Genomic DNA, 24,271 nt, shown 5'->3' on the forward strand with positions numbered 1-24,271 from the left:
CGGCCCAACACCTCGCACCCCCCGCGGAAGGGGGGAGGACTGTGACGGAGGCGATGCAGAACACGGAGAAGGTGACGACGACGAAGTAGCGATACAATGCCACAGGGACAGACTGGTCACGTACCACGACATAGTGACACACTGTACGAAACGAAGAGAAGAAAACCCACAACCGCACAAACAACTCAACAGGTCTGAAGAAACAGATTGTACAAGAATGCAAACCGGAACCTTCCGAAACCCAGCGCACTTAAACAGAGTAAATTCCAGGCAATACACGAAGTGAGCTGCAAGGTCTGCAAGCTCGAATACGCAGGCATGTCACAGATATTATGGAAATGCACAGAGATCAGAAGAATCTACATAGAGGACAACATAGAACCGGACCTTCTCAAAGAGCGATGGCTAAGCGCTCTGACTAGCTCGGACCTACACGACCAACTATGGGCAATCCAGCGGGCCTGTGCAGCGCTGGAAAGGCTATACCTGACCGCACATAATGCCCGGGTGGCCTGAGCTCGGGCTCGCAACCTCGCAGGTTCCTTTCTCAATAAAATTTTTCCGTCCATCTGTCAAATCAGATGGCAGGTCATAATTTAATACTTTGGACCATGTCGCTCTCATACTATCCCGCCCGGGCAACTTGCCAGGGTTACGATTTTATAACGCCCTTTCTATTTCTGATCTTAATATCGGTGCTTCAAGAGCCGCTCTTCTTTCTTCCGAAAGCAGTGGCATGCGCTCCAAGAAGGTTGTTTTAAAACCTTTTGCATCTACTGATTTATGGGTAAGCAGCCTATCATAAAATTAAACAATATAACCGCGCGAGCACTCGCACAGATGGTTAACCAGCGAAGCTAAAACATGCGGCCCCGGTGTTTATCACTGGGTTAGCTTCATTCATTAAACGACGGCTTGGTAGGGTGCCGGATCCTCGTTACGCAGTTGCTGCTTGCGCTCGGCTGCATGAGCCTGATCATGTGCTTGGGCTGCAGCATCGGCATGGCGTAGACGAGCTCGTTCCCGGTTCTGCTCGCGGCGTTGCTGATAGAAAGCTGCCTGCTCCTCAGGAACACGTACGACGCGTGGCCTGTCCATTTCGGAGCCGGAGAGAAACTGCTGCGCGCGTGTTCGGCTGCAACGGAGAGCAATTACGTCACTACTGGCACAGCCAATCACGCGCCTTTGTCTTTTTTTTCGCACATGCGCATGGGGTTGTGCCAAAGAATTTTTCGGCGTACAGGCGACAGATGGATGGACGGACGAATTCGCTAGCCATATACAGCTTCGCCGTAAAACGCTTGATCTATGCCCTCTGTATATGTTATCTCAACACCAGTTTCTTCTATCACATCAATGTGATTTTGACGGTGTGTGCCCTTTAGATTCCCAGCGCTCGCTTTGTGGCCGTCTCCCCAGCCACCCAGCCTCGGCTCTGGCCCACACGAGCGCTCCCCGATGACATTCTTCGTATACTACTTCGAGCTTCGGTTTTATGCTACGGATGTTATTAAACTTGCTCGGCTCTCGACACTCAAGCTTAACCAGCCTTTCAAGCATCGTGCTTAAATTTCTTTGACTTCTTCCTCATACTTAAGGCAGCTAGATCTCTCTATGGCTTTCATTTTTGACATGCTGTTTAAGTAAATCCCATTTCGCGCCACCACTGGGCCTCCGTTTTGCTTTCATATCGTTTGTCGCTTCTTCTACAGATTGAATAAAATATTCGTCGCCCAGAAGCTTTACGTTTATTTTCCACAGATCTCATGGTAACTTTTCTTTTTCCATGCCTCCCAACAGACATTTAACTAGACATCGGTCCGAAAACGACACGGGTACTACATGATACTGGGTGCACAAGAGTGATATCTCTACAGACGTATAAATAAGGTCAAGGGGAGTGTGACTCACTCCTAGAAAATGCGTAAACTGCACTCATCTCTCTCTTTTGAGACATTCTGCTACATCATCTAAATCATGTTCTGTGCACGTTGTACCTGTGCACGTTGCTTCGCTCCCAAGTGCTCAAAACGCAGTTAAAATCTCCGAACGGAAGAACATGTTTTTCTTCACTCAGATATGGCTAAAGGCTCAGAAAAGATCTGTAGCTCTCATCTGTACCGTTCAGTGCGTAAATACATATTGCTCTCTAGTTAACTTTACTGTAGTGATAATCAACACAAATAAATCTGCCACTTAGGCATGAATAAACGCTATCTACAACGAGGCCTGTTAAGTTTTTCAAAAAATAGTAAGCGTCCCACTGACTTGCCTACCACGTGGCTCACTGCAACGTAGTAGCGAGACGTGAAGCGAAGGCTCATGCTACGGGTCTGTTCCTCCCCTTTAACTTTTGTTTCTTGAACTGCCAACATGTCGAGGTCATGGTCTGCGGACAAACGGTAGTGTTGGTTCTGCTTTTTCGTTGCGGCCTAACCTCGAACCATACTTCGGGTTGTGTGCGATGTTACTTAACTGGAGGTGGTAGGACCCAAAGCATGACGCTGATCTTGCACGTCTAGCGTACACCGCTAGACGCTTCCGCTGGCCCGGTGTTTTAGTGCTGCCTCGGCAGCGCGTCGGTGTCCTTCCTCTCCGATTTGACATTTTGCCATGGTTTAACGCTGGCGCGCTTCCCAGAGGGCACCTGCTGGTCCGCAGTCCCTTCATGTGGCCGCTTGACAGCCAGGCTGACTCTGGGGCTCGAGGCTTGGCTGTTTGGCGAACGCGACTAGGTCGACTCAGCGTGAGAGCCTTCTTTAACTGCTTTCCATCGTGTCGCCGTCCTCGGTAGCCGGTGTTGCTGCCAGTTCGATCTCTGCTGCTGGTGGCTTGCTTGTAGCCTCCGTTGTGGACTGGTTTAGCTTGCCTTCCGGTGTCTTTTAGCTGATCCGTTCCTTATGGGTTTCCAGGTCTCCGCTTCCCTTTGCTGCCTCCTCGTTCGGTCACATCTATTAAATGCTTCTCGGTGTAGTCGCTCACACCTCGCCCAGTAGCTGTGACGTAAGACCGCGCGCACTGAGACACTGACTATCACTGACATATCGAGCAAGGCACTTTTCAGTTATGCCGGACATGTCCAGAGCACTGACAGCACAGGCACTCTATTGGTCGACCCGGAGCGACCACTAGTGCAAGTTCTCCAGCGACACGTACCTTGCGGGGTAGGCCCTCCAACTTCAACTCAGTTTTCAACTTCATAAGTACCGTCGGGGTGGTCGAGTTCTTGTCGTGGACTCCCGGAAGCCCCCAACGCTCACGCTGCACGTCCACTACCTTGCCGAAAGCAGCTGACGCTATACGTCAGTTACACCGTGAATGAGCGAGCGAAGGCGTGACTTCACTTGCCGCTCCTGTGGGTGCACAACGACGCAGCGACGTCCCTTCACTGTCATTTCCTTCAAGGCTAGCAGTCGCTTCGTAGCGTCTGCATTGCACATGGTAACCGCCAAGACATGGTTAATCTGACAGGCACTGAGTGCGACAACTTCCGGCAGCATCCCGGCAAGAGCGAGAGCGTCCCTTAAATCTTAGACTCTGCAAGGCCGTGCAATATTGGTGACGATGCGTCCTGTTGGCAGTTGTTGCCAAACAAAAAGGGTAATCATCCTCTTCTGGGTTCCTCGGCTAGTAAGGGCCGCTGTCGCCGCTCCAACGGAGCTCATGATTCCACGAACTGCACAGCATGGCTGCCAGAAGCAGAATGCCCTAGACCAATGAGTCGTACACACTTAATCTCAATTGAATGTTTTCACCTTAGTAATGTCTTGGCTGCCCACAAAAAAAAAACACACACACACATAGGCGTAAAGTTGGGGGGGGGCAAAGTATGTCATTTGCACCCCCCCCTTTTGAAAGCCAGCACTTCCGGCTGCACGCTGGAATGTCCAACAAAACTACAGCTGAAGCTAAATTTTCTTTCTTAATAGAGTGACCACATAAGTAATGCTTTTCTTTACTGCGCATCCCCTACTTGGACAGCGAGGATTGTATTTTGTGCGTTCTCGCCTTATCGGGACGCCCTGTAGTAGACGACGCATGGTATTCGCAACATTACACACCCGCGTTACGGAGAAAGCTTGACACTGGGCAGTTCCCTCCCTAACAAATCATGCCCAGTTTCTTGGGTCCACTATGTCTGTTTTCGAAAACACAATCAGATTGCTACATTTAACCTGTGGGCGAGAGAGATGTCCAGATGAAGTATTATAATCAGCCGACTGGTGTGCCTTACGGCCTCAAATCGTTGGATTATCATATGATGGAACTATTTGATCGCTATTTAGAGATAGCCTATGTAGCGTTGCAGTCTCAGTATCTTATCGGCATCAAAAATCTAATCAAATTTCTTACAGGCATAACTCAAATTTCAACGAGTAAGCATAACTTATCGTAGATATGTTCGTAAACATAATCTTGGTGAAACGTGCAGAGCAATTTCAATACCAATAAAACACTGACTTGAATTTTTTCTAAAGGCATGTGTCACTTCTGACTTTGAAGATATAATTTTCAGGCTCTCTCTAAATAAGAACTATACTATTACTACTTTCCCGGCAGGATAAAAAAACAGCAGAAATTTCGTATTCCGTAGTTTGAAAACATGAGGGCCAATTTTTGGTGACGTGTACCGAATATTCGCCCTGTGTAGGTTGCTTATGTGCTCTGAAAACATGTACTGAATATAGTCGCTTTCTCCCTATTCTTATGAGTTATACACGGCATTTAGTTGCTTTCCCCTGGTATCCTCGGGAAAATATGCGGGGCACGGTGTTTATATTTATTCGAAATGCCAAGCCATGTTCTGAATGACGAGTGATATATGTTTGTTCTGTGTAGGTTCATTACTGCCTTTGTAGAAAGTTACTCATTGAAGCATTCCACAGTGTCATACTGCCGCTAAGCTAAATATTTCCCAGACTCCTAAAACAACAGCACAAGAGAAAGTTGACATTCCATGAAAATAGAGAAACTTTTAAACGCGATGCGTTGCGAAACTTTCACTTTCCTTCCTTAAGTTCAAGTGTTGCAGATCATTACTAAACCACCGTTTTTCCATGTGTTTTCGTGCATTATACGAGATTCGTAGTTTCTTTCTCCGGTGTTCTCGGTGAACTAAACAAGGCATCTAGTTTATATCAGGGGAATATTCGGGGTGTGGTATGCGTAATGTGTGGGCAATGTTCCAAATGGGTGGCCTAAACGCACATTTTCCAGTAGAATACATATGCATTTATGCATAGCGTTATTAGTCTTTTACGAGCGGTGTAAAACTTAGACAGCCGCGCTAGCATATTTACAACTAAAGCTGAAGTCAGATTTTACGAACAAAAGAGGAAGAATACGCCAAGGTTATGTTCGATGGTAAATGCGTATTTATTAAATACAGCGTTAAAAAATTGTAAGCAAGCAGGTAAACTTCAAAGACAGGAAACTAATTATGTCATTTGTAGTAAATTACGCATGAGAGAGATCTTGAACTCTATGAATGTCTCTTGCGAACAGAAACTTTCTCCCGCCGTTGACCTGGGAGGACTGTGAACTCAACCGATATCCAATCTTGCAGAAGTTGAGTGGGGGGGGGGGGGGGTCATTACATGCGGACATGGTTTCAAAGCGAAGTTATGTATGTATGTATGTATGTATGTATATATATATATATATATATATATATATATATATATATATATATATATATATATATAGGCAACTTTTTCAATTATGCAATATAGTTTCAAGAAACTTAAACTTTTATTGTAACTGTTCGAAAGGAACAGCTTCGCTGGAAATTGGCTTGTCATTCTGCCAAGGTCGCGCACATGTGCTGTCGTTTTTTTTTTCTTGTGAATATTGCAAGTAGTTTATGTTGCTTGTAACTCGTTGGGTACAACCTCAATTATACTGTTACCTTAATTAGCGATACATTTATGCTGTTGACCCAAAGATCAAGTACAATTCTTTGTTTAATTATTAAAATTGTTTATAGCAAATGCGCATTTTTTATGTATGCGCACTGCTTCTACTTGGCGGGATCCGGCGCCTCTGTGTGGCACTCATTGCCTTTTGGCTATATGTCACCTTGATAGTCTCAAGAAATAAATGCACATACAAATAATTTTTTGGGCCCCCATGGAACACCGTGTGATTGATAAATAGGTTTATGTGTGTTAAATACGCGTATAACTGACATATATATATATACGCATTCACAGGTGCTTTCCCTTATTGTAACAGTAATTCGCAATATATATATATATATATATATATATATATATATATATATATATATATATATATATATATATATATATATATATGCGGTACAATGCGGTAAGCTACGCGGGAATTTCCAAGAGATCTGTTTCCCTGTACTAGGAGCCATGAGTACGCAAAGAGAGTTCAGTCACTTCGAGTTCGAGAACAAGCATTATGTGTAACTCAGCGGAACAGCCATAGGAACGAAGATGGCGCCAAAGTACGCAAATATCTTTATGGCATTGTTATAAATCCCCTTCCTCGCAAATTCGGCCATGACACCAATATTTTTCAAGCGATTCCTGGATGATATTTCCTTTGTGTGGGCCGACAGTGAACAAAGTCTCTTGCCCTTCATTTACAATTTCAATTTTTTACGCCCGTCAATTTGCTTTACGTACAAGTTCTCCCAAGGCAGTGTTCACTTCCTGACCTCCCTTTGTCACTGACTGCGGTCGCATTTCCACGTCCCTATACAAAAAGCCAACTGATCGTCAGCAATATCTGCATTTCTATAGTAGCCCCCCCCCACATTGCAAAACAAGCATCCCCTACTCCCAGGCTCCCAGATACAGAGGAATCTTTTCCGAATCTGCACAATTTGAGAGACACGCGGAGGAACTGAAATCAGCCCTTGTACGCCAAAAATACCCTCCACAAGTAGTCGAAAAATTGAACGCGCCTGCAGCTTAGATCGAGCACATATAATGGGAGAAATGGTGAGTAATACCAATACCCAATCAAATCCGAACTTGGTCCTCACATACACTACCGGTGGTCCATGGGTCAATGCCATTCTCAACCGCCATTTTAACATCATAAAACAGAGCATCCGGCTCGCTACTATCTTCGAGCGGCCACCTCATTTCGTATATAGAAAAAACTAAAATTGAAGGGATTTGTTAGTGAGGGTGAGGAGACAGCAGCCCAGCGCGCACAAGCGTTGTCGACGGTGTGGGAAACATCGCTGCAAGGTATGTTGTCACATGACAACAAAAGACACAGCTCAGGCGTCGAACTCGTCCTTCGTATATAAAATTAACGGAAACCTTGACCGTGACTCCAGTAACGCCGCGTACAAAGTTCCATGCGAGGTGCGTAAGCAGGAATATATGGCACAAACAAAGACCCCTTTTTTGCCTGCGGTTCAACAATCACCGCACGCATGTGAAAAGCCTCCCGAATTTACCCTTCTCCAGGCATGTTCGACTCCCAGATCCCTCTTTTGAACGCGTGAGCGTCGTGCTCTTGCAATCTGGTTTCCAACACACCCGTGCACGCGAGCAGAGAGGATCTTTTTTCATCCGTAAATTTGGTACGTACACTAACGAAATTAATGAGAGTCCGGGGCGGCGGACGTGCCTCCGAGATATGCAGTGAGAGTGCATGGGGAGGGCGAATACATGTTCTCTACTCGCTGGCCACTGCGTGCTGCTTCCTCCGCGTGCGCCGCAAGGGCGCGAGCGAAAACCTAATAAATCCAGTTTCCTCCACCTTGCCACTCAAGAAGTCATTCTGAGTGAGTTATTGCCCCTTCTGGGAATCTGCACGAGCTGACGTGGTGTCAGTTGACCGGTAAACGTTCGAAAACTTCACCACACGGAGGCTCCTTAACTCGGCTCCCTAAAACTAAGCCCGGGGACGTACTCGCTGTGCCAACCCCGCGTATATATTCTTTCTGGAATTTTTTTCCGCTCCTCAGCTGGACCACAAAGTTGCCGGAACGGACCTCCGTGCCTTGTATATGTGTATTGCGTCACTGTGTTACTTTCTAGAAGTTGCGGCTCTTCTGTCTTCCATCCGGACCCCTTCTCTATTGTGCCCCCCGCCGACCTATTCAATTTGCCCTCCCTGCCGCTACAACGGCGGCACGTGCACTGGTGCTGCGCAGCCACAGTTTTCTCCCTCATTGCCTTGTATCAACGGGAACCTATCTTCCGCTACTCTCCACCACCACAACCTGCTTCGTTCTGCGACTTATGTCTCCCTCCTCCTCCCCATTTTTTTTTCTTCTTTTTCATTGGACTCCTTGCCCTACATATATGGGACTAAGAAATTGGCAACAATGCCCTGCATCGTTGCCAATAAGGCAGCTGTAAATCTGCCAAAGCGCCAAGGAAATGTCAATCACTGTCACAACTGTCCCTTTCGGTTTGATGTATCTGAGAACGTCCGGGTAGCGGGTCAGCTGCCTACATTGTCAGTGCCGAACTGCCATTTTCTTGCAAACCCTGATGAAGATTGGTGCCCCAGTCGAAATTGTTGAAATGAAGTACTTGTTCTGTTTACTTTCTGTTCTATTGTTCTATTCGCTCAAGTTCTATATATATATATATATATATATATATATATATATATATATATATATATATATATATATATATATATATATATATATACAGAACTTCATATATATAACGACAGATGGAGAGATTGAAAGAGTGGTCAGATGGTGTTCGGTTTTCCTCCCAACTCGAGAAATAGTTGGTACGCCACTGAAAAATCATGTGAGCGTCTTTGGTCAAATCTGGACTAAAAGCTAAAGGAAGCAAAACAGCAAAGACAAATGTGAATAACTGGCCTTTGTTTAATAATATTCGATCTCATTCTGGCGGAGTGTGAAAAGGAACATTAAAGAAAATGAGCGGGCTCGTCTGAGATTTCGGCCCGGGACCTCTCGCATCCTAAGCGAGAATCATATGCCTTGGCCAACGAGCTCTTTTTTCTTTATTGCCGGTCTTTGGCCCACATAAAGCCGTACAAATTCAGAGAATCACAAAACAGAATAACAATCTTTGTTAAAAACGACCGCTTAACTTCTGCGGACGCAGATATGCTAAAATTATCTCATCGCCAATAATAATTGCACACGTGGCAACCACTCTGGGATGCATTCCAGCAACTTTTGTTCATCAACAAAGTTCCTTATGCTTTCTTTCAAATACTGAGAAGCCGCTCTTGCATCGTGATCAGCGTGCGTTACTGCCATTCTGCATTTCTAAATGATATGCAGGGCCGCAAGCATGATCATGTCGAATGGGGCACCGTCATCACATTCTATTGTCAAGAAGCGAATCCCATATGGGAGAATTCTTTTTTGATTGTGCGCTGGAGCACATTCCAGAGTAAAACAGCATCCCAACAATGCAGGAATACATGTCCGAGTCTCTCCGCCTTTGTAAATATTGCACAATGAGTGCCGCAGGGAATAAAGAAACCTCTTTCAGCCAGTCACGGTTTGACAGTCAGCGTTCCGATGTGCAAATTTAAAAAGAAAGTCTTAACACCTGACGGTTCTAGCATCGCCTTAACGCGCTTTAGAACATTGTGCCCACGACCTGCACTGTAAAAGAACCGATATAAATACACGGGAAGAACTGCATCACAAAGGTCCTTGTACATTTTTTTTTTCGGTTGACTTCACTCAAGTATTGAAGTTAAAACCACGCTGAGAAAAACCTGCAAGAAACCACAACTTCACGAAAGAAAACCATAAACACCACCAGGCAAACCGCCAGCTTAGACAGCCATATTGGCCAAGTGTTTGTTCAGGCGAAGTTGACTGACAGTGTATAGGAACGGGTTCTGTACGTACCTGAAGAAAAACAAACCGATTGACTAGCTGTTTCAAAAACAAATGGGACAAACCAAGTGCCTCATTTCGAACTCCGAAAAATAAATTGGTGCGAATTGGTCTTTCCTAAGACGATGCCCCCACGAACACTGCGATCACCCAGTGAATTTTTTTTATGTTTACCCATGAGCAATGCAAGACTTGGAGGATATAGCAAAGTTTGCTCACTTAATATAAGTTGCAAACTGTGGCTCTAGAAAACAAGGAACAACTCCAGCCATTCCACTTATTTACTCTGTCCTGCCGTTTATCCACTTCACTCTTCCAGTATGATTCGCTGTCTTTGTAGCACTGAAGGAGAACACCTAAGTATTTAACCAGAGTCGTAAGGAAACTCATGTTGGCAAGAGTGTCTGGGGCCCCCAGCCAATCCCCGTGCTAGAATCCCAGGCACTCGCCCCAGTTTACCGCGCTGCTGCTCACGCACAAAAACTTTTAACAGATTTGATAGCCTGTGTTAAACTGTCTGAATCAGTGCAAAACACGGCAATATCGCCCGCATAAGTCAACAGGCAGACCTGTGTTAAACTGTCTGAATCAGTGCAAAACACGGCAATATCGCCCGCATAAGTCAACAGGCACACTTCAACCTCATGCAGTTGAAACCTGTGGAAACAATCATTCTCTATGACACTCAAACAAAACGACTATCTATAAGCAAAACAACAGTGGCGAGAAGGGCAACCCTGACGCACCGAACGCTTGACTTGGAAGCGCGCTCCGACTATCTTGTTGACAATTAACCGCGTTGAGCAGTGCCATGGCAACCTCCTCTCTAATTATTCTACCGAAATTCACGATATCTAAGATGCACCAAAGAATTTCATGAGGCATCCTGTCGAACGCTTTCTCAAGATCAATGTGGAGCAACATTCGACTATACTCCGTGCTATGTGTATATTGGAGAAAATAGTTTGGCCTTTAATGCCACACGTTTGAAGCGGCCCCACGAACTTGGTAATGAGTGTCTATAGCCTCTTAACTAAGATTTTCTTTATCTTATTGTCTCCATTAGTGATACAAATTGGGCGGTAAGAAGTTAGTCTGCGCAATGCAATGGGATCTTTTGATTTCGGTATAAGAACAGTGTGGAAAGATGAGACAGACGGCGGTAATCCTTTGAGCTAAGTCCATCAGAGCCCGGGGACTACCCTGGATGCATATTTTCAAAAGCACTTTTCACTTCCTCTTGTGAAATAGGTACCTCCAGTATTTCTTTCCTACTGTCGCCTAGCCTTGGCATCAACGATAAAAAGTTCTTAAAACGATCAGTGTCAGCTGAGCAGTCTGCGAATAAACCACTGTAGTGCTCGAAGAAAGCGCACTCAATATCTTCTGCTGCGTCGCTGACTTTTCCATGTTCAATTTTCGCTATCTGATTCGAGTGGCTTCGATTGCCGACGCCGTACGTGAGCAGTTCCAACAACAACTCGGAGTAGCCCCTGAATCGCCGCAGCCTCAGCCGCAATCGATGACCTACGCCGCCGTCGCCCGCCGTCAAGGGCCCCCTCCACGACCGCGCCAGGGCCCCGTAACGCCGCAATTCCTTCGACCACCACCGCCGCCGCCAGCACGCCCACCCGTCGCCCAGCGCAGCTACCCGAGGAAGACAGACGTTTGGCGCGCTTCTGATCATCGCACACTCTGCTACCACTGCGGAGAAACGGGTCACGTCTACCGACGATGCCCATACCGGGCGACGGGACTGCGAGGTTTCGCCGTCAACGCTCCGCGCCCGCAGCAAGGTGTACGCCCTCGCGATATCGCGGACTACCTCGCCGCTACTCAGTGGAGCTCTCGACGACCGTCGCGTTCGCCATCACCAGGCCGCTACCTGTCGCCGAGGCGTCGACCATACACTGGCCCAGCCCGGGGCCGCTCAGCGAGCCCATATCCGGAAAACTAAAACCAGCAACCGATGGAGATGCGGTTGTTGTTCGTCGAACTGACGAAGATCCTCCGCCGCCGAGGAAGACGCCGAAGAAACTACCTCGACGACATAACGACATGCCGCCGTCCCGACGAAGTCAGGAAGCCAAGACTACACCGACGAAAGACGACTTGACGACGCGACGTTCCAGCTTCAGTTCAACACGACGCAGCCGTGATCCGACGCCAAGACCTAATTGCAATGCCAGACAAAGAACCACCGACCTCGACGTGCTTCTCGACGGCCACGCAGTCACCGCTTTAGTGGACACAGGAGCCGATTACTCCGTCATGAGTGGACCCATCGCCGCGCAGTTGAACAAAGTTAAAACTGCATGGGAAGGCCCTCAAATTCGGACCGCTGGAAGACACCTCATCACGCCGACTGGAATCTGCACGGCAAGAATAACCATTCATGACCGGACTTACCCTGCCACCTTCGTTATCCTCCAACAGTGTTCACGAGAGGTCATTCTCGGTATGGACTTCCTGGACCAACACGGTGCAATCATCGACCTGAAGTCGAAGTCAATAACGCTGTCGGAAGATAAAGCGATGCAGCCGGAGAGCCCTCGTAGTCACCACGCCTTGAGTGTGCTCGAAGATCAAGTGAGCATCCCGCCTCGCTCCAGCATTGTTATTTCGCTCGGCACCAAAACACCCGCTGACGTAGAAGGCGTCATCGAAGGCGACCAACGTCTACTGCTAGACCGTGAAATTTGCGTCGCAAGAGGGATCGCTCGACTGCATGGAGGGAAAAGCGAAGTGTTGCTGACAAACTTCAGCCGGGAGTTCAAGCACATCAACAAGGGCACGGCGATCGCGTACATCGAGGAAATTTTGGAAACCAGTAACGCGTTTGTCCTCTCGGATTCCGCCGCATCTACCCCGACAACCATGGTTCCCGAACCAGACTACGACATTAATCCAAGTCTCCCTGTGATTAAGCAGCAGCAGGTGAGAAGTCTGCTCCGACAATACGAAGGCTGCTTTTTGACGTCATCGAGGATTCCACAAACACCAGTCGCCAAGCATCGCATCATCACCGAGGAGTGCGCTCGACCACTCCGCCAGAGCCCTTACCGAGTTTCGCCGCGAGAACGTAAAGCTATAAGAAAACAAGTCAACGAAATGCTGCGCGACGACATCATCCAGCCGTCGAAAAGCCCGTGGGCATCCCCTGTTGTCCTGGTGAAGAAAAAGGACGGAACCCTACGTTTCTGCGTCGATTATCGTCGTCTGAACAAGATCACGAAGAAGGACGTATACCCCCTCCCAGGGATAGACGACGCATTGGATCGGCTCTGCAACGCTAAATACTTCTCTTCAATGGACCTCAAGTCTGGCTATTGGCAAATAGAAGTCGACGAAAGAGATCGCGAAAAGACGGCGTTCATCACCCCAGACGGCCTCTACGAGTTCAAGGTTATGCCATTCGGACTGTGCTCGGAGCCTGCTACGTTCCAGCGCGTGAAGGACGCGGTTTTAGCAGGATTGAAGTGGCAGACCTGTCTCGTTTACTTGGATGACGTCGTCGTCTTCGCCGGAAATTTCGACGATCACCTGAGGCGACTTGCGACAGAACTAGAGGCCATCAAGTCATCAGGGCTTACTGTGAAGCCAGAAAAGTGCCGCTTCGCTTACGATGAGCTTCTATTCCTAGGCCACGTCATCATCAAGTCTGAAGTCCGCCCCGACCCGCGGAAGACAGCTGCCATTGCAAAGTTCCCGCACTCCATCGACAAGAAGGCAGTGCGTAGATTTCTTGGCATGTGTGCCTACTACAGGCGATTTGTCAAGGACTTTTCACGCATCGCTGAGCCGCTGACAAAGCTAACTAAATGTTACGTCGAGTTCAAGTGGGATACGCCGCAGGCCGACGCATTTCAAGAACTCAAACGACGCATGCAGTCGCCGCCCGTACTTGCGCACTTCGACGAGCACGCCGATACCGAAATACACACTGACGCCAGTAGCCTAGGCCTCGGTGCCGTCCTAGTCCAGAGAAAAGATGGACATGAACACGTGATAGCTTACGCTAGCCGGTCGTTGTCAAAAGCGGAAGGCAATTATTCTACAACCGAAAAGGAATGCCTCGCCATCGTTTGGGCTACAGCGAAATTTCGCCCTTACCTCTATGGCAGGCCTTTCAAAGTGGTCAGCGACCGTCACGCGTTGTGTTGGCTAGCTAACTTAACGGACCCTTCAGGACGGCTGGCACGGTGGAGCCTCAAACTACAAGAATACGACATCACTGTAACATGCAAGTCCGGACGAAAACACTGAGAGGCCGATTGCCTATCACGCGCCCCCATTGACCCGCCGCCGCAAGATAACGAGGATGACGACGCCTTCCTTGGCATAATAAGTGCGGAAGACTTCGCCGAACCACAACGAGGGGATCCGGAGCTAAAAGCCCTAGTCGAGTATTTGGAAGGGCACAGCGACGTTGTCCCTAGGGCATTTAAGCGTGGATTATCTTCGTTCACGCTTCAAAACAACCTACTCGTGAAGAAGAACTTCTCACCAGTCCGCGCCAACTACCTTCTTGTTTCGTCGGCGATGCGTCCAGAAGTACTGCACGCCCTACATGACGATCCGACCGCTGGGCACCTCGGTTTCTCCCGGACGCTATCGAGGATACAAGACAAGTATTACTGGCCGCACCTAACCGCCGATGTCGCCCGTTACGTCAAGACATGCCGAGACTGTCAGCGACGCAAGACACCACCGACAAGGCCAGCGGGATTACTACAGCCGATCAAGCCTCCTTACCGACCTTTTCAGCAGATCGGGATGGACTTGTTAGGACCGTTTCCGACATCAACATCCGGAAATAAGTGGATCGTCGTGGCGACGGACTATCTCACCCGCTTCGCTGAAACTAAAGCTCTACCGAAAGGCAGCGCAGCCGAAGTGGCGAAATTTTTCGTCGGGAACATCCTGCTGCGACATGGTGCTCCAGAAGTCCTCATCACCGACAGAGGAACAGCTTTTACAGCGGAGCTCACGCAAGCCATTCTGCAATACAGCCAGACAAGTCGCAGGAGGACAAGTGCCTACCATCCGCAGACGAATGGTCTCACGGAGCGCCTGAACAAGACCCTCGCCGACATGCTAGCAATGTACGTCGACGTCGAGCACAAGACGTGGGATGCGGTCCTGCCGTACGTAACATTCGCTTACAACACGGCGGTGCAAGAAACAACACAGATCACGCCATTTAAGGTGGTTTACGGCAGGAACCCGACGACGACGCTCGACGCCATGCTGCCGCACGTTACTGACGAGGAAAATCTTGACGTCGCTACCTATCTCCAGCGCGCCGAAGAAGCCCGACAGCTCGCCCGCCCGCGAATCAAGAACCAGCAGAGGACCGACAGCCGACACTACAACCTCCGACGACGACGCTCCGTCGAGTACCAGCCCGGTGACCGTGTTTGGGTTTGGACCCCTATACGCCGACGAGGACTGAGCGAGAAGCTTTTGCGTCGCTATTTCGGACCATACAAGATCATCCGACGTATTGGCGCACTGGACTATGAGGTCGTGCCAGACGGCATTTCGCTATCACAGCGGCGCCGCTCACGACCTGAAATAGTCCACGTTGTGCGACTCAAGCCGTACTACCAGCGTTAATGAACCTTGGGGCTTCGCGTAACTGACCTTTGGACTTTGTTTCTTTTCGTTGATTTGTTACTTATGTTTAATAAGTGTCCTTTTGTGTTTCACTCTCTTATATTTGTAGCATCAGGACGATGCTTTTTAAGAGGGGGGTATTGACACGTGTACTTATCTTTATCGGGCAACCACGTTTCGCCGCCTAACAAATGTAATCGCACAGCGTGGGACGCGCCTGCATGTATCCGAAGTTTCTGGAAAGTTATCGATGCTTCTATCCGCTGTCTGTTGTCGCCGAACCTTATGTTATCTGATTCCATCACCTGACGCGAATGGTGTAGAACTTTGTGGAAGGCACGCGGGTCCGAACGATTAGTCTGGAACATTCGACGACTGTTCTTTAAAAGCCGACGCGCTTGACCCGCTGATCAGATCTTTGACGATCGCCGACCGTGTTCGCCGCTATCGTTGTGCTATATGTGTAGCCTGTTTTGTGGGCGCAGGTTCGCCCAATAAACGTTAGTTTTGTCGTTCACAGTATTGATACTGTGTTTTTCAACGTCACCACCACGTAACATTATTATAAGATTCGAGGTACACTTAGCATAACACATCCTAACTTCATCTAAAAGCACCAAACCAACATTTACATAATCAAGCACTGTGAAAAGGATTTTGTGGGATACACGATCAAACGCTTATTGTAGGTCAAGCTGCAGCATTGCTACATGCTCGTCCCACGCATCGCAACATTCTAGAATGGTTCGTGCAACATGAATGTTTGTATAGATTGATCTACCTTTGATTCCGCATCTCTGATGCGGTCCTACAATTTGTGTTATAACTCGCTGTAACCTTTTTGTCAAGATTTTAGTAAATATTTTATAATCAACGTTAGTCAATGCTATTGGGCGGTAAGACCCTACTGACAGCAATTTCCCTGAGTCTTCTGTTTTGGGAATGAGTACTATATGCGACCGGCCAAAGGACGGGGGTGAATATCTTCGTTTATATGCTTCAGCAATACCTGATGCAAAATTAGGCTCAAATCTTTTTTGAAGGCTTTATAGAAGGCCGCTCTCAACCCACCAGGTCCAGGAGACTTCCCTCGAGCTAAATCGTCAATGGCCTCTTCAACTTCTTTCTAGCTGATAGGTTCTTCCAGGCATTCGCGGTCAACATCATCTAGTTTTGTCATGTTGGCAAGGAACTCTCGTTCGAACTCTTCCGGAACATCGCAACTTCTTCGAAATGATTCGCTATAGTGCTCTAAAAACGCTCTCTCTATTTTTGCTTGTTCGTCAGTGACTTCATTCTTATAACTTAGTTTCCGAATTACGTTTTGCCTAGCGTAAGCCTTTTCATCTGCAAAGGCTCGCTTTGTGGGCGTTTCGCCGAGCCATAGCTTTTCGGCTCTTGCTCGGATAACCGCTCCTCTGTACTTATCTTCGTCGATAGCTCCATTTGACTTTTAAGTTCATTGATCTGCTTTGTGAACGTACCAGGCCTATCGGCTCACACTCTGTACATGAAATCCAAATATCGGTGTATTTCTTTCTGCTTTTTTCTTTCTTCGTATTTCATTACACTCGCTTTTTCTATTGCACAAATCTTTATTTCTTCTTTAAAAAGCTCCAGCCATTCTATCACGTCATCATGTCTCGCCAATAGCTGTTCAAACTTTTCCTTTACACACTCTACAAATGATTCATTATGCAGCAGCTTGTCATTAAATAGCCACATTTTCCAATTAAAGCGTGAGGCCTCTTTATGCGTCCCAATTGTGACTGACACCAAACAATGGTCGCTGAATGACACATGTTTAACGGCATAACTATGGCACGCCGCTACTAACTGCAGTGAAACGTATACCCTATCCAGTCTCGCGTGGCTAGCACGCTGGTAGTGTGTAAAGACTGGCTGCATCCCATTAGATAATATATTTCCTATATCTTCTACATTATGATCTTGCACCATTGCAATCAAGCGTGAGACCCTCTTATCCTTTAATGGGAGATTATTCACTCGATCAGCTACTAAGCAAACGCAATTAAAATCTCCAAGCCTAATTATTTCTCTTTCACATATCAGGTACTGCTCCAGCCGTTCAAAAAACACGTCTCGTTCATTTTCGGCGTTCGGCGCATTAGGCAGATTATTCGCCAGCAAGACTCGGACTTAAGAAAATCCACTATAACAAGTCTACCACTTTGGCACACAAGCACAGTCTCAACAACTATTCCTAGATTGTTTCTAAGGAAAATGGCACATCCGCCTGACGTGCCGAAAGCGTGAGAAGCACAAACATGGTACCTTGCTCGGAAAGGCAGCACCATGTGGTCAGTTTGTTCCTCGCTATCTGTTTTGGTCTCTTGTACAGCTACTACGTCCAAGTCGTTCTCCAAGAAAAGGCGATTGAGCTGGTATTGTTTCGTTCTAGCATTCAAGCCTCGAACATTGATAGTCGCAAGCCTGAGTGATATGCTGAGATTTCTCGCCATATACTAAAATTACATCTACGCCATGGTGCATACCTCGTGAGCACAGGCACACCAGAAAACTCGCAGCTTATTTCCGAGAAGCAAACCTGTTCCCGATGCCTGCAATCCTGGAGCTTCGGCTTGGGTTGCGCGGCAAAAGGCTCCACTTATTGTCCTTATTCGATAGTTGATGTGCGTCCCCCCCCCCCCCCCCGACATAGTCCCTAAGGAACCACAGAGCATCAAAGCTCGCGGCTACGTTGACGGTTTCAACACCGCTTTTCTGTATGGCGGAACATTGGCCTTGGGCTTCAATGACGCGCGTCGAGTCACCACCGTTTTCGGTGGTGGTTCCACAGCTCCAACGGCGTCTTGTCTGTCCACCTCGTCCGTTGTAGCTTCGCGTCCTCGTTTGCCGACTGCGCCTCCGGTGGATTGTACCGTGACGTCCATGCTTTCCGTGCGTTGGCTCGCTGGTTCCTTTGAAGGTTCACCGTATTCTGCGCGCACACTTGTCTTTTCAGGCACGTCCCTCACGTCGGGCTTTTCCACAAGGCTATGGCCTCCTTGCTGTTCATTTTCTTGCGGATACGAGGGTGTGTCTACTGGTGGCATCTCCTTTTGAGTCACTTGACTCGACGTTCCTGCAGCTTCTTCCGCGTCGGCTTCGTCCATGACGAGCTCTGCTGCGTCAGTTTTTCCAACTGGTCCTGTTACACTTGCGTAAGTCTTCACACACGAACTCGCGTCATGTCCAAAACGACGGCACTGAGCACATCGAGGGACACGGCAGTCGCGTCGTATATGCCCCGCGGTGTAACACCGGAAACACACTGGTGCTCTTCCTGGTGCAATTAGCAATGCCAGTTTTCCATCAACACGAAGCTGATGTGGGAGGTCGTCAACTTTGGCGCCTGCATGCTCACCTCACCAGCTCAATGCTCACCATCCGCATCGTCGTGCTTTTCTCGTGGATGCCATTCACACGCCATTTTTCTTTCACGACATCTGTTACCGTCCCCAACATTGCTAGTGCAGCACGTATATTTCATCGGGAACATTGAAAAGCAGCCAGTGCAACTTCACGCGCAGGGCTTGGTTCGCCGGGTCAACTACAACGCAGCGGCGACCCTTCATTTCACCGATGGTCAGAGCCTTCTTAACACCTTCCGCGTTCTTGAAGATGACGGCTCATACGTGACTCACCTGGCACGCCCCCAAGGTTAGCAGCTCAGGGAGCAATGCCAGACGGTCCAACGTATCCCTGAAGTCTTCAACTCGATAAGGCCTGGCCTGAATATCGGCACGTAAAAATATGGTATTCAAAACTGTACGACCTGTAGGCAATGTAGGCAAGATGACCTCGTAATCTTCATGTTCAGCAGGTGCCGCATTCCAGTTACCGCGGCTATTCATTGCCGCAAACACTGCCCCATCGGAGCACATGATAACCACGTCCGCTCTCTTCGATAGACGGAAGTGAAATCAATCATACCCCTAGCACAGCGAGCTTTTTCTTTATTGCCGGAAATTTCACGTAGCAAACAAAAAGGGTATCATTTTTTTAACAAAGAACGCAATACATAATTATACACATAAACGCACTTTCGAGCTTGCGCGCATACATATTGTGCGGTAAGACAGATTGCGGCTGGCCATGCCATCTTTCAAATTTTCATGTTGCGAGGGGCTCCATCGTCGTCAGCCAATCCGGAGGGGATTCTTGATCTTTAATTATATCAATCAACTTGGAAACACCCTCCCGGAAAAGAAGTCGTGCAGGTCGGCTGTCAGGCTGACAAAAAAAGAACCGGCAATTCGATCCCGCTATAAACAGTGGAGGCCCATTAGCATAATTAAGTCCAAAGGCAGCCCGTCCTCATTCTTTACCGACAAAAATCTCCCTACACCAGTGAGCCTTCATCTCAATTACATGCTTTCACCTTAGTAATATATCTTGGCTGCCTGCAAAAGTGAACCATCAGTGTCTTTGATCCCGTCTGGACTAAAGCGAAAGGAAGCAAAACAGCGAAGATAAATGTAAATAATTGCCGTTTAATATTATTCAATCACATTCCGGCGGGCTGCAAAAATAAACATGAAAAACTCTCTCGCACCTTAAGCGAGAATCATACCCCTAGACCAACAAGCCATCACGCTTCGTCTCGATTACGTGCTTTCACCTTAGTAATATATCTTGGCTGCCTACAAAAGCAAACCATGAATGGATTTGATCCCGTCGGGACTAGAAGCATCATCATCATCATCATCATCATCATCAGCCTGGTTACGCCCACTGCAGGGTAAAGGCCTCTCCCATACTTCTCCAACTACCCCGGTCATGTACTAATTGTGGCCATGCCATCCCTGCAAACTTCTTAATCTCATCCGCCCACCTAACTTTCTGCCGCCCCCTGCTACGCTTCCCTTCCCTTGGAATCCAGTTCGTAACCCTTAATGACCATCGGTTATCTTCCCTCCTCATTACATGATCTGCCCATGTTCATTTCTTTTTATTGATTTCAACTAAGATGTCATTAACTCGCGTTGGTTCCCTCACCCAATCTGTTCTTTTCTTATCCGTTAACGTTACACCCATCATTCTTCTTTCCATAGCTCGTTGCGTCGTCCTCAATTTAAGTATAACCCTTTTCGTAAGCCTCCAGGTTTCTACCCCGTACGTGAGTACTGGTAAGACACGGCACTTATACACTTTTCTCTTGAGGGATGATGGCAACCTGCTGTTCATGATCTGAGAATGCCTGCCAAACGCACCCCAGCCCATTCTTATTCTTCTGATTATATCAGTAAAATGATCCGGATCCGCGGTCACTACCTGCCTTAAGTAGATGCATTCCCTTACAACTTCCAGTGCCTCGCTACCTATCGTAAACTGCTGTTCTCTTCCGAGACTGATAAACATTACTTTAGTTTTCTGCAGATTAATTTTTAGACCCACCCTTCTGCTTTGCCTCTCCAGGTCAGTGAGTATGCACTGCAGTTGGTCCCCTGAGTTACTAAGCAAGGCAATATCATCAGCTAATCGCAAGTTCCCAAAGTATTCTTCATTAACTCTTATCCCCAATTGTTCCGAATCCAGGTCTCTGAATGCCTCCTGTAAACACGCTACGAATAGCATTGGAGAGATCGTATCTCCCTGCCTGATGCCTTTCTTTATTGGGATTTTATTGCTTTCTTTATGGAGGACTGCGGTGGCTGTGGAGCCGCTATAGACATCTTTCAGTATTTTTACATACGGCTCGTCTACACCCTGAATCTGTAATGCCTCCATGACTGCTGAGGTTTCGACTGAATCAAACGCTTTCTCGTAATCAATGAAAGCTATATATAAGGGTTGGTTATTTCCGCACATTTCTCTATCACCTGATTGATAGTGTGAATATGGTCTATTGTTGGGTAGCCTTTAGGGAATCCAGCCTGGTCCTTTATTTGACGGAAGTCTAAGGTGTTCCTGGTTGTATTTGCAATTACCTTAGTAAATACTTTGTAGGCGACGGACAGTAAGCTGATTGGTCTATAATTTTTCAAGTCTTTGGCGTCCCCTTTCTTATGGATTAGGATTATGTTAACGTTCTCAAGATTCCGGTACGCTCGAGGTCATGAGGCATTGTGTATACAGGGTGGCCAGTTTTTCTAGAACAATCTGCCCACCATCCTTCAACAAATCTGCTGTTACCTGATCCTCCCCAGCTGTCTTCCCCCTTTGCATAGCTCCCAAGGCTTGCTTTACTTCTTCCGGCGTTACTTGTCGGATTTCAAATTCCTCTAGACTGTTCTCTCTTCCATTATCGTCGTGGGTGCCACTAGTACTGTGTAAATCTCTATAGAACTCCTCAGCCACTTGAACGATCTCATCCATATTAGTAATGACATTGCCGGCTTTGTCTCTTAACGTATACATCTGATTCTTGCCTATTCCTAGTTTCGTCACAGCTTTTAGGCTTCCTCCGTTCCTCAGAGAATGCTCAATTCTATCCATATTATACTTCCTTATGTCAGCTGTCTTACGCTTGTTGATTAGCTTGGAAAAGTTCTGCCAGTTCTATTCTAGCTGTAGGGTTAGAAGCTTCCATACATTGGCGTTTCTTGATCAGATCTTTCGTCTCCTGCGATAGCTTACTGGTATCCTGTCTAACGGAGTTACCACCGACTTCTATTGCACACTCCTTAATGATGCCCATAAGATTGTCGTTCATTGTTTCAATACTAAGGTCCTCTTCCTGAGTTAAAGCCGAATACCGGTTCTGTAGCTTGATACGGAATTCCTTTATTTTCCCTCTTACCGTTAACTCATTCATCGGCTTCTTATCTACCAGTTTCTTCCGTTCCCTCCTCAAGTCTAGGCTAATTAGAGTCCTTACCATCCTATGGTCACTGCAGCGCACCTTGCCGAGCACGTCCACATCTTGTATGATGCCAGGGTTAGCACAGAGTATAAAGTCTATTTCATTTCTAGCCTCGCCATTCGGGCTCCTCCACGTCCTGTTTCGGCTATCTCGCTTGCGGAAGAAGGCATTTATTATCCGCATAGTATTCTGTTCTTCAAACTCTACTAATTGCTCTCCCCTGATATTCCTAGAGCCTATGCCATGTTCCCCCACTGACCTGTCTCCAGCCTGTTTCTTGCCTACCTTGGCATTGAAGTCGCCCATCAGTATGGTGTATTTTGTTTTGACTTTACCCATCGCCGATTCCACGTCTTCATAGATGCTTTCGACTTCCTGGTCATCATGACTGGATGTAGGGGCGTAGACCTGTCCGACCTTCAATTTGTACCTCTTATTAAGTTTCACAACAAGACCTGCCACCCTCTCGTTAATGCTATAGAATTCCTGTATGTTACCAGCTATATCCTTATTAGTCAGGAATACGACTCCTAGTTCTCGTCTCTCCGCTAAGCTCCGGTAGCACAGGACGTGCCCGATTTTCAGCACTGTATATGCTTCTTTCGTCCTTCTAACTTCACTGAGTCCTATTATATCCCATTTACTGCCCTCTAATTTCTCCAATAGCACTGCTAGACTCGCCTCACTAGATAACGTTCTAGCGTTAAACGTTGCCAGGTTCAGATTCCAATGGCGGCCTTTCCGGAACTAGGGATTCTTAGCACCCTCTGCTGCGTCGCAGGTCTGACCGCCGCCGTGGTCAGTTGCTTCGCAGCTGCCGGGGACTGAGGGCAGGGGTTTGATTGTTGAGTTCATATTGGAGGTTGTGGCCAAGTACTGCACCATTATGGCCAATCCTGCTCTGGTGATGGGAGTGTGTTACCGGTTCTGCTCACCGGGATCAGGCCACACTCCAGGCCTGTGTATGCAGTTTTATCAACACGCGGATTTTTTTAATCAGGTGGAAAATTGCGCAGCACCGAGATTCGAACCACGGTCCTCTTGCACGCGAGGCGGCTGTTCTACCTCTACGCCACCGTTGCACCACTCACAGGTGGATCTCCAGCCGTCCAATCGGATGGGCCATCACGGTGCGTGTGCATAAACCGTGTGAGCTAGTCTGGAGGAACACTTGCGTCTTGGCAGCTGACGCTGGAGGGTGTGGCGACCGTCTGTAATCCAGCTTCATGGAGGCCGTGCACGTCGGTGGCTAAGGTGGCACCTAAGGCCGGGGAGGGTTGCGCCTCCTTGTAATCCAAGCATAGAGGCCGACACAACCCTCCGAAAGGTAGGCTCGGGATGAGAGGCGAGGTACGTCTAGATCCCAGGACTAAAAGCGAAAGGAAGCAAAACAGCGAACAGAAATGTGAACAATTGCCCTTTCTTAAATATTATTCCATCACATTCCGGCGGGCTGTGAAAATGAACATCAACAAATATGAGTGGGCTCGTCCGGGATTTCAACCCGGGACCTCTCGCACCCTAAGCGAGAATCATACCCCTAGACCAACGAGCCACCACCCTTTGTCTGGATTACGTGCGTTCACCTTAGTAATATATCTTGGCTGCCTACAAAAGTGAACCATGAATGTCTTTGATCCCGTCTTGACTAAAAGCGAGCGGTAGCAAAACAGCGAAGACAAATGTGAATAATTGCCCTTTCTTTAATATTATTCGATCACATTCCGGCGGGCTGCAAAAATGAACATGAAGAAATATGAGTGGGCTCGTCCGTGATTTGAACCTGGGACCTCTCGCACCCTAAGCGAGAATGATAACCTCTAGGCCAACGAGCCGAACATAATTTCCTTTTTTTCATACTTTTATTCAGAAAAAGGCAAGTGCATACATAAAACCAACTTTGGTCTGCTTGACCAGAGTGGTTGATCAAAATTTATTCATTTTAAAACGAAGTCATCAAGTGCGGAAAGCCAGTATGGTTGTCT

General features: G+C 47.6%; 1 non-coding gene across 1 annotated transcript; it reads right to left on the reverse strand.

The window, feature by feature from the left end:
* Window positions 1–23,769: 23,769 nt before the first annotated feature.
* Window positions 23,770–23,841, reverse strand: TRNAP-AGG (transfer RNA proline (anticodon AGG)). The gene has a single exon. It is a non-coding gene; the product is annotated as a tRNA-Pro (tRNA).
* Between the last annotated feature and the right edge of the window lie 430 nt (window positions 23,842–24,271).

The sequence above is a fragment of the Dermacentor andersoni genome, chromosome 1 (assembly GCF_023375885.2).
Source record: "Dermacentor andersoni chromosome 1, qqDerAnde1_hic_scaffold, whole genome shotgun sequence".
In the NCBI taxonomy this organism is placed as follows: domain Eukaryota; kingdom Metazoa; phylum Arthropoda; class Arachnida; order Ixodida; family Ixodidae; genus Dermacentor; species Dermacentor andersoni.